Here is a 20,226-nt window from a genome sequence, read left to right as displayed (position 1 = left end):
CCTGCTTAGAATTTTAATCCAGGCTGGCTCCACACCGCTGCCTTCTTCGGATGCTATAATATACATACCTGTCATTAGCAATTAGCAAAAACAACCAAAAATATTAATCTGAGTTCCTAAACTCTCTGGATATTAATATTCAAGTCTGCTTCCCACTCATCTTGATCAATTCATCTACTAATCCTGAAGTTCTTTTTACAGGATTTAATTATGCAGATGACACCACCCTTATGGCAGAAAGCGAAGAAGAACTAAAGAGCCTCTTGATAAAAGTGAAAGAGGAGAGTGAAAAAGTTGGCTTAAAACTCAACGTTCAGAAAACTAAGATCATGGCATCTGGTCCCATCAATTCATGGCAAATAGATGGAGAAACAGTGAAAGCAATGATAGACTAAATCACTGCAGATGGTGACTATAGCCATGAAATTAAAAGACGCTTGTTCTTTGGAAGAAAAGTTATGACCAACCTAGACAGCATATTAAAAAGCAGAGACATTACTTTACCAACAAAGATCTGTTTAGTCAAAGCTATGGTTTTTCCAGTAGTCATGTATGGATATAAGAGTTGGACCATAAAGAAAGCTGAGTGCTGAATAATTGATGCTTTTGAACTGTGGTGTTGGAGAGGACTCTTGAGAGTCCCTTGGACTGCAAGGAGATAAAACCAGTCAATCCTAAAGGAAATCAATCCTGAACATTACTGATGCTGAAACTGAAACTCCAATACTTTGGCCACTTGATGTGAAGAACTGACTCATTGGAAAGACCCTGATGCTGGGAAAGATTGAGGGCGGGAGAAGAAGGGGACAACAGAGGATGAGATGGTTGGATGGCATCACCAACTCAGTGGACATAAGTTTGAGTAGACTCTGGGAGTTGGTGATGGACAGGGAGGCCTGGCGTGCATGGGGTCGCAAACAGTCAGACATGACTGAGCGACTGAACTGAACTGATTCTCAGTGCTTTTGAAGCACAATGTAGAATAAAAACCTGGCTTGTGCTCATGCTCAGTTGCTAAATCATGTCCAACTGTTTGCAACCCTATGGACTGTAGCCCACCAGGCTCCTCTGTCCATGGGATTATCCTGGCAGGAATTCTGGAGTGGGTTGCTATTTCCTTCTCCAGGGGATCTTCCCGTCCCAGGGACTGAATCCTTGTCTCCTGTGTCTCCTGCATTGGCAGGCTGATTCTTTACCACTGATCCAGCTGGGAAGTCCCCAAAGCCTGGCTAAATACTGTCAAAACAGATTCTATTGGCGTGTTCTTTACACAGCAAGAAGTGTCCAAACTTCTTGGGGAATAGGGAAGAAAGATGTGCACCATTATCTCTAAACCAAATTTACAAACCTGCATTGGAATTAGCTTTCTCCTGTTTTCCCCTAGTCCCTCTGCTTCTGCTTTTGATCCCCAAAACTCCTGTCTCTTCTAAGATCTTATTCTCCCAATTATTCGCTCACTTTATCTTTAACCTCTCCCTCTTTCCTAGATCCTTCCTCAATTATTAAATGTGTTCAAGTATTTTCTTTCTTAAAGGTTTATAACACTATGCTCCCTCCAGTTATTACCTATATCTTCCAAAGCAACTCCTTATAATCTTATTTCTTAGACTGGGGTCAGGAGATACATTATGAAGACCCATGAGTTCTTCAGCTCTTCATAAGGGTATTAAGCTTATGTTTTCATTTGCAAGATTATCTTGAATAATGATGCAAACACTCTCTAGATTATCTAGATGATTGCCCTACAACCAAGCCGTATCCTGAGATTTCCTTGCCTTTCACCTTTGTATATAAGAATACCTTGACATCAAATGGCATTGCTTCAATTGTCTTGAACTTAGGAGAAAAGAACACGGGTGGACATGTTATAAGGTTAAACAGTATCTTGGAGGCATTATACAAAAATGGAAAAGAGGTGGGAGGACTGAGTCATAACATGGTGCATGGAAGTGGAGGTGTACCAAGCCCAACACAACCTGTAGTCACTACCGTAATTCACGTTGAGAGTGGTTATTTAATTTGACAAAATAACATAAGCTACTGCATGAAATTAACATCGTAAGTTTGAATTTAATTTGTTGAGAATTTTCATAATGTTTAATTTATAAGTATGCTTTGGTTTCATGGTTGTATTAGTGATGTAAGTATAATTACATCTAGTTTATATTATGTATATTTAAGTAATTTAAACAAAATTAACCCAACTTGGGGTTAATAATTCTCTTTCTTTTTTTTTTTTTATCAACACATATAGAGCTTATGATATGCCAGACACTGTTTTAAGTATTAATTCCTATAATAACCTTATGGATGGTGGTGGTTTAGTCGCTAAGTTGTGCCCGATTCTTTGTGACTTCACGGACTGTAACCCATCAGGCTCTTCTGTCCATGGAATTCTCCAGGCAAGAATACTGGTGTGGGTTGCCATTTCCTTCTCCAGAAGATCTTCCCGACCCAGGGATTGAACCTGGGTCTCCTACACTGCAGGCGGATTTGTTACCAACTGAGCTACCAGGGGAGCCCAATAACCTTAGGATGTAGGTATTATTATTAGCCCCACTTTGCTGAGGAGGCAATTCTGAGGCATGGAGAGATTAACAACCCTCCCGAGTTCACACAGCTAGTTCACGCAGCTAGGATTTTGATTCAGGCAACCTGCCTCTAGAGTCCCTGACCTTAACCCTATGGAATGCTGCCTCCTTTTGGATAGAGTCTGTACTTACTCTGTTAAGGTTTTTGAAAAATAGCACCTTAGAGGATATGACCTGTCTTTAATATATATATATATATTCACCAAGGTTCTGCCTTTGCCTTTTTTCTCTACTTGATTTGGTCTCCTGGGATAACACCATTGATTATTAGTTTTAACTACCAACCATACCCTGATTACCTCCAGATATTTAATGGTAGGTTAGAGTATTACCCTGTTCTCATCATATATATAATCAACTGGACATTTTCTCAAAAGCACTTCGAGTTCAACCCAACCTGAACTACAAGATAAGCTTTCTTACTCTTCCACAGCATCCCTGTCCCTAGAGCCTACTTTTTCTGCTCTACTCTCTCTCTTGTTTGATGGCCTTATTTCCTACTCAAGATGCTCACTATTTGGTGGGGGAGAAAGACAAGCAAACCAGCCATTATCATGGGCATGGGACAGTACATGGATATGTCCGAAAGGTCAATGATCCCTAAGAACAAGATATGACTCTTCCTGAGATGTAAGGGTCAAGGACAGCTGCACTCAGAAGGTGATGTTTAACACTCTCAAAATAATGACTGCTTGCTTTTTTCTCCTTCCTTTTGCATACAGTTGAAGGATATCTTTTTGTTGCTGTTTAGTCACTAAACTGTGTCTGACTCTGTGATCCAATGGACTGCAGCACACCAGGCTTCCCTGTCCTTCACTAACTCCTGGAGTTTGCTCAAACTCATGTCCATTGATTTGGTGATGCTGTCTAACCATTTCATGCTCTCCTGCCTTCTTCTTTTCCCTTCAATCTTTCCCAGCATCAGGGTCTTTTCCAATGACTCAGCTCTTTGCCTCATGTGGCCAAAGTATAGGAGCTTCAGCATCAGTCCTTCCAGTGAATATTCAGGGTTGATCTCCTTTAGGATTGTCTGGTTGGATCTCCTTGCAGTCCAAGGGAGGACTCAAGAGTCTTCTCCAGCACCACAGTTCAAAAGCATCAATTCTTCAGCATTCAGCCTTCTTTATGGTCCAACTCTCACACCCATACGTGACTACTGGAAAAATCATAGCTTTGACTGTAGAGACCTTTGTTGGCAAACTGATGTCTCTGCTCTTTTAAAATGCTGTCTAGGTTTAGGTAAGCTATTTATACTGCCCTTAGAGAAGGTATGATAATTTTTAATTTTACCTCCAAAATAGAATTTCTATAACTTTGTTCCCTCTTCATCATTCCCTCCCTGTGCCAAATAAGAAGAAACAGGAATTGTGCAGGGTTCTTGGTTTTTGTTTTTTATTTGAAATGAGGTAAATGAAAGAAAATGTTTTTTATACTTTGAAAAGATCAGATTCATTTATCTTTAAAACATTTTCTAACACTCTAACCTTTTATGGAAAAACAAAATTCTACATAGCTTTTGGCTGGAGAATACTCTTGAGAGTCCCTTGGACTGCAAGGAGATCCAACCAGTCAATCCTAAAGGAGATCAACCCTGAATATTCATTGGAAGGACTGATGCTGAAGCTCCTATACTTTGGCCACTTGAGGCAAAGAGCTGAGTCAAAAAAATTCTACATATGGCTTTTGTGGGGCTGGCCATCACAGGGGAGAGATCCTTCTAGACATGTAGGGCTTCCATATGAAATTCTAGCAGCACAACAATGATGAGAGGTAGCAGTGATGATTAGCATGGAAAGCCGAAGGATCAAGTCACAGCTGCCAGAAAGGCAACTTTTTTTCTTGAAGGTGTAGTCACTATAGTGTTTGTTTCAGGAGCAACTTTTTTTTCTTTTAACAAAATTTTTGTTTATTTCTTTATTTTTGGCTGTGCTGGGTCTTTGTTGCTTTGCTTGGGATTCTCTAGTTGCGGTGAGTGGGGGCCACTTTCTAGCTGTGGTGTCTGGGCTTTTTATTGTGGTGGCTCTGCAACAGTCTCTTGTTGCAGAGCACAGCCTCTAGGCTCAAGGGCTTCAGTAGTTGCATCTCAGGGGCTCTAGAGCCTGGGCTCAGCAGTTAAGACTCATGGGCTTAGTAGCTTGGCGGCATGTGGAACTTCCTGGCCCATGGATCAAACCCATGTTCACTGCGTCGGCAGGTAGATTCCTCTCAACTACACCACCAGGGAGGGCCAGGGAACAATTTTATTTAGAAAACAGATATTCATTCAAACTGCTTAAGCTAAAGTGGGAATTTTGTTGTTGGGATATATGTCATCTCTAAAACTGCAAGAGAAAGATGTGGAATCTGACTTTGACAGAGTCTGCTGCTGCTGCTGCTGCTAAGTCGCTTCAGTCGTGTCCGACTCTGTGCGACCCCATAGACGGCAGCCCGCCAGGCTCCCCCGTCCCTGGGATTCTCCAGGCAAGAATACTGGAGTGAGTTGCCATTTCCCTCTCCAGTGCACGAAAGTGAAAAGTGAAAATGAAGTCGCTCAGTCGTGTCCGACTCTTAGCGACCCCATGGACTGCAGCCCACCAGGCTCCTCCATCCATGGAATTTTCCAGGCAAGAGTACTGGAGTGGGGTGCCATTAGGAATGGCGTTTTCAGTGATCATCTCTACCACTGGTCTCGCTCTCCGGTCACATGGCCTCCTCCTATTTCTCTCCATTGTCAGCCTCAGTCTTCTGTCCTTCTGAGGACCCACGTTCTCCACACACATGGCCGGACACAGCAGCTGCAGCTCCTGTCCCTATCCCAGCTTTATTTCATCTTTGAGTTAAAGCACGAAAACAACACAGAGAGATGAACACCTCTAAGATCCAATTTCAAATCCCAGGAAGGACCCTTATAAATTCCTTTTGGCTCATATCTAATCTAGCTGTGCCCAGTGAGATAGGATCATTTCTTACCAAGGTGTATATAGGGACCAATATGGAGGAAACTGGCAGATTAAATTGTCTAACATAGTTATGTCTTGTAAATATCACAGTTTTATTCCAAAGAGAGAATGGCCATAAAGCCTGACCTCATGAGATGAAATAAGTGAAGCATTTCTTTGCTTCTAGTAAGAATAATGTTGCCGTTCAACAAAAAGACTGCCCATTTATAACCACCTGCGTTACTGGATAAGCACGACTCTCTGGGATCAGACTGTCATGAACTAATTAGGCCCATGCTCTCTTTCACTCTCAGGAAGGGAGATGTCTGACTTGTGCTGAGGAAAAATCATGGACAAAGTCCAGAAGAGGTCACAAGAAAAAATGCTCAGGCTTGTTTTTGCTCTTGTTTTGAAGCTACAGCATCAAGACAGACCTCTAAGATTTTCATATGACCCAGCTCACTGTCCCTAGAATTTAAGGCTAAAACTCAGGAATAAAGAATGTGATTTTACCTACTGTTCTCTGTGTTTCCTATGGGAAGTCCCTCTGGAAATTTAGTTGGGATTCTGCAGCTGAGACCAATGACCATATATAATTTTATTAACAATATGGGCAGTATTTCGTGAACATTCCTGATATTAATGATATATTAGACAGTTAAACAATGGGTTCTTCTGGTTAGTCAGTTACTTGAACCCATAAGAATTATTACAGGTAGAATAATAAGTTTTTTAAAATAAATGATTGTAGACTCCAGTCGGAGGTATCATAGAAGTAATTGAGAGGGGCTCTATTCCCTGCTATACCCTACAGTCATCTCTGCTTTCATCTGCTCTACAAATAATATTTCACTTGAACAAATACATATACTGTGTTGTCTTCTCAGAGAAAACTGAGTCCCATAAAAGTTGAATTTCCAATGCTGATCTTAAATGAAATTAAACACAGACAACATACTAAAAATAATTTTAAAAAATAATGATTCAAAAAGTATTTGGGGACTGATTGTGCCCTGGAGTCATGTAACTCCTAGCTTATAGTCCAGGTATGGGTTGGAAAGAGTCCACATGCTCCTTTATGCATTTAATAAGTATTATTGATCACCCTCTTCATCATATACCAGATTAATAGAGATTTAATAATGAGCAAAATAGATAACTCCCTGCCCCCAATGAACTTATATTCTAAATAGGTAGCAGACAAATCTGTTTCATAAATAAAACATGTTTAACAGTGACAAATGTAATGAGTAACGAAAAGCAGTGGAAGGGAATGTCAAGCGTCTGTGCACTGCGGAGGGAGGAACACTCTCACTGAGAGTTTATTAACTTTATTAATAACTTTATTAACCTTATTAATAGAGTTGAAGAAAGGTGGCCCTGCAGAGACTTCAGGAGAGAAGCTCCCCGGCTGGGAGCACCTCTTTGCTGAGATCAGCAAGGACCTGAGGTGGAAGTGTGCTTGGCATATTAGAGGGACAGCGAGTAGGCCAGAAGGATAAGGTCAGAGTTCACATGCAGGACCTTAGAGGTCAACAGTAAAAATCTGGCTTTTGCTCTGGGTGGGATAGGAGGGGTTTTACAGCATGAGTGACAGGATCTAACTTATACTTGTGTTGAAAATAGATTGAAGGGGGCGAAGGACATAATTAGGGAGACCGTTAGGGGTCAGTTGCAATACTTCAGACAATGATGGCTATATGGACGAGGAGGGAAAGAAGATGATGCTAAGAAATGGTCAAGGTCTGGATATAGATTTAAGGTGTGGCTGATAGAATTTGCTTATGGACCAGATGGGATGTATGAGAGATGGAGAGAAGCCAAGGATGACACCAAGTTTTTTGACCTGAGCGAGTGAAAAAAATGAAGTTTTTTTCATGGAGGTGGGAAAGATTTTAGGAGTTGCTGGTAGTAGGAAATGAAAGATCAAGAGCCCCACTTTGGACATGCTGTGTTTGAGATCCTATTAGATAATCAAGAGAAGTTGAACATGGATCTGGAGCTCTCGGGAGAGTTCCAGTGTTCAGACTGCTGATAGCAATGAGGCTCATTGGCATAGACATGAGTCTAAAATCATGAGACTGGATGAGATCAATGAGGGAGTGGGTATAGATATTAAAGGGAATACAAGGCCCAGGGACACTCCCAGTCAGAGGTCTTGGAAATGAGGGCAAATCCACAAACAGGATTGAGAACTGAAAACCAGAAAGACAGAAAAGTCATACAAGTGTGGGTCATAGAAGCCAAGTGACACCAGTATTTCTAGGGGAGAAGAGTGGATAACTATGTCAAATGCTGCTGATAGAGAAACAAAGTGACATACAAGAAGTGACGGTAGAGGTCATTTGTGACACTGGGAAGGCAAAGTAGTTTTGGGGGGATGAAAACCTGATGGAGAAGATTTAAGAGTGGAAGAGGAGAAGTGGGACACACACAGAGAACTTTTCCAACAAGCTTTGCTGTGGCAAGTTTGTTTGACTGCTTTAAGATGGGAGAAATAGTATGATTTTTTTCTCCAAAGAGACTGATCCAGTGAAGAGGGAAATGTTGATAATGCAAAAGAGAGAATTGCTGGCTCAGCGTCTCCTTGAGTAAGAGAAAGGAGAAGGCTTTGGCCAGAAACACAGGAAGTCTATCCATAGTTTCAGGAGAAAAGTCATAGATGCAATTAAGTAGGCAGATAAGGTGCTAGGAGCCTGTGGAAGTTCTCTTCTGAATAAACAAAAAGATTTTTTTTTTTTCAGGAAAACAGAAAACAAGCTCAACAGCTGAGAGTGAGAGTGAGAAGAGTTCTTAAAGGTGTGAAGCAAGTGGAAAAGGACAAAACAGTCATGGGCAAGGAGGGGAGGGGAGTGAATTTAAAGGGAAACATTGTATGATTTCCATGTTGTATTAACTGCTCAGAAAGGGTGAATATCTTGACCAGTGTTATTTATCCAGCAACAGAATAAGGATACTCAGGTCTCTCAACTCTTTGCTCTTGGACCGGATTTTGTTTTTCTTTATACTGTAGAATATAGAGGTTTATTTAGGGGAGATTCCAGTAGAAATGAAAAATCTCATACCTCAAACAATTAAATTCTATTTCAATCCTGCACAAGTCACCAATTTTTTTAAAAATAAATCTAGAGCCCATTTCTCAGCTTTCAGTTACAGAATTATGTGCAAAGTGAAACAGAGAAAGAAGACAGTAACACTAAATTCAACCAAATCCTGCCTCTGCCCCATTCTTCCCCTTTCTCCCCTCCCCCTTTACAAAAGCTGTCTTTGTTTAAACATGGAACTGGTTCAGTTAAAAATGCTGGGTTTATAATTGGGGTACATTTATCCTGAATTAATTATTCAAATAACGATATTAATTCTCTTGTGTGCATGCTCAGTCATGTGTGACTCTTTGCGACCCCGTGGAATGTAGCCCACCAGGTTCCTCTGTCTATGGAAGTTTTCAGGGAAGAATGGCACAGTAGGGTGCCACTTCCTATTCCAGAGGATCTTCCCAACCCAGGGATCAAACTCACATCTCTAGTGATTCCTGCATTCTCAGGTGGATTCTTTACCACTGTGCACCTAGGAAGGCATATAAATTCTCTACTAGCAGCCTGTCTTCTAGTGGAAAAAATATCTATTAAAATTAAAGGTGACTTACTTTTTATGGAGGAGGGTAGGATTTCTAACATAAACTTCTTAATGAGTATCTACTAAGTTATACTCACTTATAAATGCTCATTAGAAGACATTGGAGTTCCTACTTTACATTAAATGTCAAGTATACTCAATAAGAGGGCTGGGATTACAAATAATGGATTTGATTTCTATGTTGCATAGCTGTGTTTAATTGACTGGGTTGATATGTCCCATGTTGAGGACACCCACGACAGAGAAGCAGTGCATACTCACTGTACACACTAAAGTGAGTAAATCGCAAGAACATTTATCACTCACATTGCGAAAACAGAGCGGTCCTGTCCTCACTGATGTGGATGTTAAATAAAATGAGGGGCTGTTGCTCATGATCACTTCATATTCCTCACTTCAGAGCCTGCTTTTCTGGCCTCTGATTTGATGATTAGAGAACCCTGGGTCAGGAGATGGGGAATGCGGGGAGGCAGGCAATGATTAAGGGCCTTACCTGTGATTGCTAAAACATGTCAAGCAAGAGAGATGAGCATTTTACTTAAACTCAAGATACAGGAAAATGAATTTGCCATGTGAAAAAGAAGCACTAACGAGAAAGCACAGAGAACGATGCAAGATACTTATAGGGACAATGTTGACAAACCTATGATCCAGGCTGGAAAAGATGTAATTAACATCAATGATAATTTAACCTATAATTATACGTTCTTTTAATTGCTATGATGGTTTTCAATTTTAAAAAAGGGTAAAAAAAGTTAACTTGCTTCCAGAAATATGTAGTATTACTCTAGGTCAGTGTTGGAACATATTTCTGGCTGCTAAAGACCAGGATAGTTTAAATGTCAGATCCATTTGTTTACAAAAAAATTTAAATGTTTGTTGCCTATGATTAACATTCAAAGGATAAATTGCTGTGTTGCAAGGTCTTGTCTACTTTTACCTATTTCAAAGAAGATTATGTAAATAAATCAATATTTCATTTAACATACACTGCTAAAATAAATAAATGCAATAAAAAACTAAAGAAGAATGCCAGTTAATTATTTTTTCATATCCAGCATAAATTATGCCTTGGATGAGTGACTGTAAAACTGTTTTAAACGACTCAAAATCAAGCCCAACTTGACGCTGAGAATATACAATTGTCAGAGCTCAAGTCCATCTAGCCAATGATGTCTACAAGCAAACAGCAGGTATGACTTTGATGACAACTGTGTTTTCAACTTAATAGTCTCACATATATAAATATGAATGTACATCCATATATACATAAAGAATTTTAAATATATTAGACTCTAAACATCTAGAAAGTATAGTTAGATTTATAAACAAAGGCTAAGTGTAAAGATATTCTATTACTTCTCTAGACTCTACAAACATTGCTTTGATTTCAATAGTCACTGATTAGATAAAGGGCATACATTTCTACTGGCCAGGAATCTCAGCAATTGCAATAAAGTGGACATGAAATGGTTAACCCCAGAGGCCAGTTATTAGACTCTTTAAAATATAGCTGTGCTTCTGGGAGGAAGGGAAAAGAGAGTGACAGTGAGGCATGGGAAAATGACTATAGAGAAAAGTCTTCTAGTCGAGGAAGAGGGGTAGAGGAGAGACTTTTCTGGTGGCATGCAGAAGGGAGTCGACTGTCTTCCCAGCTGAAGTCAGGATTATTTATATAGCATTTGCTCCCACAGACTCAGCAGAGAAAAAAGAAAGTGTTTTACTGTGAACAGCTTCAACAGAAATATCAGCAGAACTAGAGGAGAAAAGTCTGCAACTACTCAGTTCCCTAGATTACGCAGTTTGTGGGAAAGCAAACAGAAACCCCAGTGGTCAGAGCTATGCAAACATGGCAGTGGAGTCCAACTCAGTTGACATGATCCTCTGATCTTAGACGTGAAGGCTGAGAATTCTCTGTAGTGCAAGTGTCCTGGAAACAGACCAGTGTACAGACAGAAGAGAAGCAGGGAGATAATGGAGAGGCGGCCCCAGACCAGAACCAAGGCAAAGACAACGGATTCCCAGCTTATCATGGCAAGCCATGTCAGCAATCAGCAAAGAGGGTATGGCAGTGAACACCTGAACCGCACTCCAGTTACACCTCTAGAGGGGCCATTGATTTTGCCTTTTGCTAGAGTGGTCCTTCAGCCTTTCTCAGCCAGGCGGCCCCAGCTCATCCACCAAATTAGCAGATAACATTATAGCCCATAATAGCTGACTTGCCCACCCTTCTCACCATAGGAATTCTACCTTCTGACAAAAGACAATATTTTTCTCAGTCTCTCTATATTCTCTTTTCTGAATCTCTTCCCAAAGCCTTTTTTTTTTTTTTGGTGTTCTTGTTTCACCTAGAGGTATGGGAGTCACGATGCAATTAGAGTGAGAAGAAAACAAGACCATTCTTAAAAGAGGATTTGGCTGGTTCGTAGACTCTCTTACTGTAGACTTAGTAAGAAGTACTAAGATTTACTCTTTAAAAAAAATATATTTTTATTGTAAAAAAAGTCACATACTATAAAGCACACTATTTTAACCATATTTAACTGTCAGTTCAGTGGCACCAAGTACATTCATGTTGGTGTGCAGCTCTCACCATCATCCATTTCCTGAATGCTGCACCTTCCTGAGCTGAAACTCTGTCTCCATTAACCGCTAACTCCCCATCCTACTTCACCCCCCGCCCCCCACCCCCTGGCCCCTGGCATCTACCCGTGGACTTTCTGACTCTATGAATTTGACTATTCTTACCTCGTATAAGTGGAATCAGACAGTATTTAAGTAGACTAATGCTTAAGGAAGAGTTCTCCCATATCTTTACACAAAATTACAGATTACTACAAGCTATGGACCTTCAGAGTCACACTTAAAAGCGTTGAAAATTAATTTTGAAAATATCAAGGTTCTACTATGCTTATTTTTGCTTCCATAAAAGATTAAACTGTATTTTATTCATTCCTCAGCAGGTTTAGTTCTTTTCAACAGATTCCTTGGTTAACTATGTAAATTCTAGAGCCACAAGAATATCTCAAAGTGTCAGTACGGAGAGGCATAGTCCACCTACAATTAGCTGAGACAGCCCTCACTTCAAGTGTGAATCCTGAAAACACGACTTTCTTCAGGACCATGCCTTACAAGGGCCTGGTACTGCCTGGTGAGCCAAAAGTTCCTTGCTTAAGTGTGAACTTCCAATGCTTTCTGAGCTAAAATGGGCGAATAGCTATTTACCCAGGGTAATTATATATTTTGTTAAGTACATAATATTGCCAACTTACTGTGTTTGAGCAAAGTATTCTTAAATAGTGGCTGAGATGAGTAGGTGGAGCCTTTCAGAGCCTGGGAACAAGGGTACAGACACTTTAAATAATTTGTGGGTATCAGAACCAGGGCTTCCCTGGTGGCTCAGTGGTAAAGAATCCGTCTGCTGATGCAGGAGATGCAGGAGACTCGGGTTCAGTCCCTGGGCCGGGAAGGTCCCCTGGGGAAGGGTATGGCAACCCACTCCAGTGTTCTTGCCTGGAGAATCCCATGGACAGAGGAGCCTGGCCGGCAACAGTCCATGGAATTGCAGAGTCAGACACAATTTAGCAACTGAGCTCCAGGCACAGGCACTGCTTGGGTGGGGCCGTGTCCTTGCTCAGATAAGTTGTTTGGCCTGAGGCGCCCCAGCATGCATACCTGCAGGCTATTGGGCGGGGGATTGAGGGAGGGGCCGGATCTTGGCACTAATGAGCTGGAGAGAGGGTCCCACCTGGTCCCACCTCTGCACTGATGCCTGGGTGGATACGCTCCAGAGTATGGCTTTCTGAGCCCCCGGCCCAAAGGAGAGCCAGGCATGGAGCCCCTCTTCTGCTTCTCTAGGAGATGCTCCAAGACCCACAGGTAGATCTGACCCAGGCTCCTATTAGATGACTGTTTTTCCCTGGGTCGTTGTTGCAGGAGATTTTGTGTGTGCCCTTTGAGAGCAAAGTCTCTATTTTTCAGACCCGTGGGGCTCTTGCAATTAAGTCCTGCTGTCCTTCAAAACTAAATGCTCTGAGGGCTTGGCCCCTCGAATGCCAGAGCCTACCCCTCCCTCCCGCACCCTCCCCTCCATGCAGGAGAGCCTGCTGTGTGGGGCTCGGGGCTCTCACTCCTGTGGGAGAACAACAATACGAGTATTCTCCAGTTTGTGAGTCAGCCATGCTGGGGGGGTGGAGGGATTTGACTGTATCTTGAGTCACCTACTCCTGCCCCTAAGGTTTCATCACGTCTTTAGTTGTAGAAAATCTGTTCTCGTAGGTTCTAGTCTTTGTCACTGACGGTTGTTCTGCAGACAGTTGTGGCTTTGTGTGCTCAAGAGGGGAGGGGAGCTCGGGGACTTTTCTGCCCTGCCACCTCTCTCCCCTGAGATGCGCCTGCTGGACTCGAGGAATGTGCTTACTTGTGGGCTCCTGAAGGTAGGAGCTTGTTGTGTTGGAACTTTAGTCTCTGCATGTTGTTGTTTAGTAGCTAAGTCACGTCTGACTCTTTGCGACCCCATGGACTGTAGCACACCAGGCGCCTCTGTCCATGAGATTTTCCAGGCAAAGAATATTAGAGTGGGTTGCCATTGCCTACTCCACCAATATACAGGAGGTGCAGACAAATACTGTTTGATTCCACTTATGCAAGTGCCTAGTGAATGTATGCATCTGTCTTTGAATGCCTGTCACTATGTCTATCCAGAGTCCCTGCTCAGCTGGCCTGCAATGCAGGAGACCCCAGTTTGATTCCTGGGTCATGAAGAACCCTTGGAAAAGGGATAGGCTACCCACTCCAGTATTCTTGGGCTTTCCTGGTGGCTCAGATGGTCAAGAATCCACCAGCAATGCAGGAGACCTGGGTTTGATCCCTGGGTTAGGAAGATTCCCTGGAGGAGGGCATGGCAACTCATTCCAGTGTTCTTGCCTGGAAAATCCTCATGGACAGAGGTGTCTGGAGGGTTATAGTCCAAGGAGTCACAAGGAGTCGGACATAACTGAGCGACTAAGCACAGCACATGTCTATCACCCTATTGACCTTGTCAACATAAAAGAAGAAGCTTAAGGTCTGTGGCTACCAACTAAAAGTCAAGAACATAAATAGGACATCATCAAGGACATAGTCTGAGGACAGAAATAGAATTTAGGTTAAAAAAAAAAAAGGCTCTGTGGAGGTAATTATACAGAGTGCATGCATGCTCAGTTGGTCATTTGTGACTGACTCTTTGTGACCCCATGGACGGTAGCCTGCCAGGCTCCTCTATCCATGGGTCTTTTCAGGCAAGAATACTGAGTGGGTTGCCATTTCCTCTCCTACGGGGTCTTCCCGGCTCCGGGTTAGAACCCGTGTCTCCTGTGTCTCCTGCATCGGCAAGTGGATTCTTTACCACTGAGCCCCCTGGGAAGCCCCTAGTCATACAGAGACCTAAGTTGAAATAAAATTTTTGCTGGCTATAAACTTTTCTTTTGAGGGGAGCAAGGCTCTGAAGCTGTTTTTAAAAAAAAAAGTTGCCCTTTGCTTCCATTGACTAAACCTACCACTGCTCATCTTCAAAATCTGCTACTTCTATTGGTTAGTTTCCCACTCATTTTCATCAGCATCTAGTCTAGGCTTCTTTGTCATTTAAAAGTGTTCACTTTCTGGTGACTGATTCCAATATATGTTTTTTTTCCCCCCTTACCACCAAACAGTTCTCAGATATCAAGTAGGTATCCTTGGAGAAGGAAATGGCAACCCACTCCAGTATTCTTGCCTGGAGAATCCCAGGACAGAGGAGCCTGGTGGGCTGCCATCTATGGGATCATACAGAGTCGGACATGACTAAAGCGACGCAGCAGCAGCAGCAGCAGCAGCAAGTAGGTATCCTACAATGCAACTCTACCTGGAGGTAGTGACTAAAGTCCCACAAGATTACCCTCCACTTCAAATGCCAATCACAAGTCAAGTCCAGGCTGTTACTTATACTTCTCCAGTCCCTATTCTTACTGTAGTCCAAAGGCTACTTCACTAACAACAGAAGAGGAAATTCCAAGCGTTTCAAGAACTCTATGTCACTGGTGGTTCAGTGGTAAAGAATCCGATGCCAATGCAGGGGACAGGGGTTAGATTCCTGGCCCCAGAAGATCCCACATTCTGAGGAGCAACTAACCCATGTGCCGTAACTACTGAGCCCATGTCTGCAACTACTGAAGCCTATTCACCTAGAGTCTGTGCTCTGCAGAAAGCCACTCCAATGAGAAGCCCTTGTACTACAACCCCGCTTGCTGCAACTAAAGAAGGCCAGTGTGCAGCAATGAAGACTAATAATGATAATAAAAAGGACATGCCTGCCAAAGCAGGAGATGGATCAAACTTATCAAAGTAGGTTTGATCCCTGGGTTGGAAATCCCCTGGAGAAGGAAATAACAACCCACTCCAGTACTCTTGCCTGGGAAATCCTATAGACAAAGGAGTCTGGTGGGCTATACAGTCCATGGGGGTCTCAAAGAGTTAGACACAGCTTAGTGACTAAACAATAGCAATGCCAGAAATGGGGATGAAGACCAAATTCATATTTCTTATTACAAACCCCAGTATCACATACATCATAATTTATTACCCACACAGATATACACTTCCCTTGCCAGTCTACTTGTGGGCCAAAGTTCTTGATCCTTAAGTTTACCAGGCAGGTTCTCATTTCATACCATTGCACATCTGGGCTAGGCTGTTCCCTCCTAGTTTATCTAGTCACATTTATTCAAACCCTACAGGATTCCAGAGCATGGTACAGCACAGATGAAGGCATGCATAAGTCACATATGAAGCCCAGCTCTCCCACTTAATGGCTGGTGAGATGGGAGAGATTACTTGGTTTCTTCAAGTCTGTTTCCTAATCCATAGAATGGAGAAAATATAAGTATGTACTTCACAGGCTTGCTATGAAGATTATATAAAACAATGCAGGTAATCTGCCTAGCCCTGTGATTGGCCTATAGTGAGCACTTAAAAATAACTGTAAAAAAATTATCACACTTCCAAGCCTACTTCTTATGCTTGGAAGGAAGTATAGGATTATATGCTTTCATTTTGATTATATTTCTCTCTTCTTTACTCACAAAATTTCAGTTGTACCATTTATATAATGTCTTAGGCTGTTTATTACTTTGCAACACAACATCTTTATGGATGTGAGTGCTGACCTTCCAATGGAGAAGAAGCCATAAAAAAAAGATGCTTTCAATAGCCACAGAGAAAGTGCACTTCAAAGGATACGTTCATTTATCTTCATTGATGGATTAAGTGGTTAATTGATTGCCTCATTCATTTATTCAGTAGATATGCCTTGAATATTTAAAGATTCATAGAGATGAATTAGAAAGATTCTGCCTTAAAGGAGAGAAAAAGAAGTGTATAAATTACTAAGACACAAAGTAAAAAGTCGCAAGTATTTGTAAAGTACAATGATGGTTCCAAAGACAGAAAGATGGCAACTGCGAAGCTTCCCTGAGGAAGAACTGGTTTTGGAGGGCAGGCTGTGTGAGGTGATTAGAAACTAGTTGGTAAGAAGTGGGTGGCTGAGAGGCAGAGGGCACATTCCAAATCCAGGTTTGGGTACCGGCACAGGCTTGGGGCTGGAGAGCGTAAGCACCCACGGTGAACAGCAGGAGAAAACACTCAGATGGGGGCATCTAAAAGCTCTTTGCAAAATTCACTCAACCCCCGAGGCTTTTTAATTAACACAACTGTGACCTTGGAAACTTCAGTAAATCCCTTTGATTCTGGCTGTTTTTATTGATTTTTGGTAGTAGGACTTCAATTCTCAGTGGGTTCTCCTGAATTCATTGTCCATCTAGTTACACTCACGCCACTGTCCTGCCACTCCACATATTTCTTTGAAAACTGACTTCCCTCTCTTAGAGAGGTCCCTCTTGCCCCCAAAGTATAGAATATTTGGGCTTCCCGTGGCTCAGATGGTAAAGAATCTGCCAGCAATGCGGGAGACTCCAGTTCAATCCCTGGGTCGGGAAGATCCCTTGGGGAAGGGAATGGCAACACACTCCAGTATTCTTGCCTGGCAAATTCCATAGACAGAGAGGCCTGGTGGGTTACATACAGTCCATGGGATCGCAAAGAGTCGGACATGACTGAGCGAGTAACACACATACACACAGAGGAGTTTGGAGGGCTTTGTCTTTATTTAAAACGCATAAATATCTCAGCAATAACGTTTATACCAGCAGTTGAAGTGGGCCAGCCAACCTCCTGTTCTTCACTAGGGATGGTTCTGTAAAGAAGACCCGAATCAGTAATTACAACACTGATGATAATTACCAGCTCAGTTTAGCTCTGTCCCAGATCCCAGAACCTACAAGTAGGGCATCAGAAAAGGAGTCTTGAAGTTCCTGGGGATGTTCTAATAAATCATCCCAGCATGGATGACACCAAACTTGGTCTATGATTTTTGAAGGGCAGAGAGGACATACTGACTTTACCTGCTTAGGAAGTTTCTACTCACTTCCATAAACAAAAAGGCATTGACTGCTTTTTTTGGGGGGGGAGGGGGGTTGGCTTTTTTTGAATTGCTTAATAAACAAAGTCAATACCCTTAAACCCTTTGGCTGGGCAATATCAATTGGGACCTTCTTGGAAGTTTCTGAAGTTTACATGTTCAGGACATGAGTATGTAGACACGCCCAGTTCATTAAAATCTCTGTACCTGACAAGTAGAAACTGTCTCCAGGTTTAAGCAATATGAAAAAGAACAGAACACCAAATCTGAAAAGCCCAGCTATAATTCTCATTATCAACAGCTGACAAAATTGAAGTTCGAAGAGGTTGAATGACCCGGGTCTTACAGGTGAATAAGTGCAAAAGCTGAGACCCAAATTCCAAACCCATGCTTTTTCTTTTTTCTAGATTTTCAGTTCAATGCCTATTCATTCCCTTCTCTAATCTTACCATTTCAAAAAACCTTTTCCAAATAAATCAGTTACAAATCCAGTCTCCATGTCCACGGCCACAGTCTCTTTGCTAGATAACTATAGCAGCTTACTAACCTCTCTACCTATCTCTGGTCTTCCCCCAACCCTCTGCTGGGGACGCGACTGAGAGAAGTATCTTCAGTACTACACAGAATGCACTGAGCTCTTTCAACACCTTTGGGATGTTCCTCATTGTCCCGAGTTGTTGTTTGTTGTTTAGTCACTAAGTTGTGTCTGACTCTTTTCCATCTGCATGGACTGTAGCCTTCCAGGCTCCTTTGTCCATGTAATTCTCCAGGCAGGAATGCTGGAGTAGGTTGCCATGCCCTCCTCCAAGGGATCTTTCCAGACCCAGGAATCTAAACTGTATCTTCTGTGGCTTTGTAGTAGAGCCTGAAGTCAGGCAAGTTGATTCCTCCAGTTCCATTCTTCTTTCTCAAGATTGCTTTGGCTATTCGAGGTTTTTTGTATTTCCATACAAATCTTGAAATTATTTGTTCTAGTTCTGTGAAAAATGTGGCTGGTAGCTTGATAGGGATTGCATTGAATTTGTAAATTGCTTTGGGTAGTATACTCATTTTCACTATATTGATTCTTCCAATCCATGAACATGGTCTATTTCTCCATCTATTAGTGTCCTCTTTGATTTCTTTCATCAGTGTTTTATAGTTTTCTATATATAGGTCTTTAGTTTCTTTAGGTAGATATATTCCTAAGTATTTTATTCTTTTCGTTGCAATGGTGAATGGAATTGTTTCCTTAATTTCTTTTTCTACTTTCTCATTATTCGTGTATAGGAATGCAAGGGATTTCTGTGTGTTGATTTTATATCCTGCAACTTTACTATATTCATTGATTAGCTCTAGTAATTTTCTGGTGGAGTCTTTAGGGTTTTCCATGTAGAGGATCATGTCATCTGCAAACAGTGAGAGTTTTACTTTTTCTTTTCCAATTTGGATTCCTTTTATTTCTTTTTCTGCTCTGATTGCTGTGGCCAAAACTTCCAGAACTATGTTGAATAGTAGCGGTGAAAGTGGACACCCTTGTCTTGTTCCTGACTTTAGGGGAAATGCTTTCAGTTTTTCACCATTGAGGATAATGTTTGCTGTGGGTTTGTCATAGATAGCTTTTATTATGTTGAGGTATGTTCCTTCTATTCCCGCTTTCTGGAGAGTTTTTATCATAAATGGATGTTGAATTTTGTCAAAGGCCTTCTCTGCATCTATTGAGATAATCATATGGTTTTTATTTTTCAATTTGTTAATGTGGTGAATTACATTGATTGATTTGCGGATATTGAAGAATCCTTGCATCCCTGGGATAAAGCCCACTTGGTCATGGTGTATGATCTTTTTAATGTGTTGTTGGATTCTGATTGCTAGAATTTTGTTGAGGATTTTTGCCTCTACTACAAAGCCACAGTCATCAAGACAGTATGGTACTGGCACAAAGACAGACATATAGATCAATGGAACAAAATAGAAAGCCCAGAGATAAATCCACACACATATGGACACCTTATCTTTGACAAAGGAGGCAAGAATATACAATGGAGTAAAGACAATCTCTTTAACAAGTGGTGCTGGGAAAACTGGTCAACCACTTGTAAAAGAATGAAACTAGATCACTTTCTAACACCGCATACAAAAATAAACTCAAAATGGATTAAAGATCTAAATGTAAGATCAGAAACTATAAACCCCTAGAGGAGAACATAGGCAAAACACTCTCAGACATAAATCACAGCAGGATCCTCTATGATCCACCTCCCAGAATTCTGGAAATAAAAGCAAAAATAAACAAATGGAATCTAATTAAAATTAAAAGCTTCTGCACAACAAAGGAAAATATAAGCAAGGTGAAAAGACAGCCTTCTGAATGGGAGAAAATAATAGCAAATGAAGCAACTGACAAACAACTAATCTCAAAAATATACAAGCAACTTCTGCAGCTCAACTCCAGAAAAAGAAACGACCCAATCAAAAAATGGGCCAAAGAACTAAATAGACATTTCTCCAAAGAAGACATACGGATGGCTAACAAACACATGAAAAGATGCTCAACATCACTCATTATTAGAGAAATGCAAATCAAAACCACAATGAGGTACCACTTCAC

The 20,226-nt window shown here is 41.6% G+C and overlaps 1 protein-coding gene across 12 annotated transcripts in view; it reads right to left on the bottom strand.

Annotated features, from left to right (window-relative positions):
• The window catches only part of DLG2 (discs large MAGUK scaffold protein 2), a 2,361,423-nt gene that overhangs the window by 307,634 nt on the left and 2,033,563 nt on the right, over window positions 1-20,226 (bottom strand). The window lies entirely within an intron of this gene.

This window comes from Ovis canadensis, chromosome 21 (genome assembly GCF_042477335.2).
Source record: "Ovis canadensis isolate MfBH-ARS-UI-01 breed Bighorn chromosome 21, ARS-UI_OviCan_v2, whole genome shotgun sequence".
In the NCBI taxonomy this organism is placed as follows: Eukaryota; Metazoa; Chordata; class Mammalia; order Artiodactyla; family Bovidae; genus Ovis; species Ovis canadensis.
Note: the sequence above shows the minus strand (reverse complement) of the source record. Positions and strands in the feature narration are given on the sequence as shown.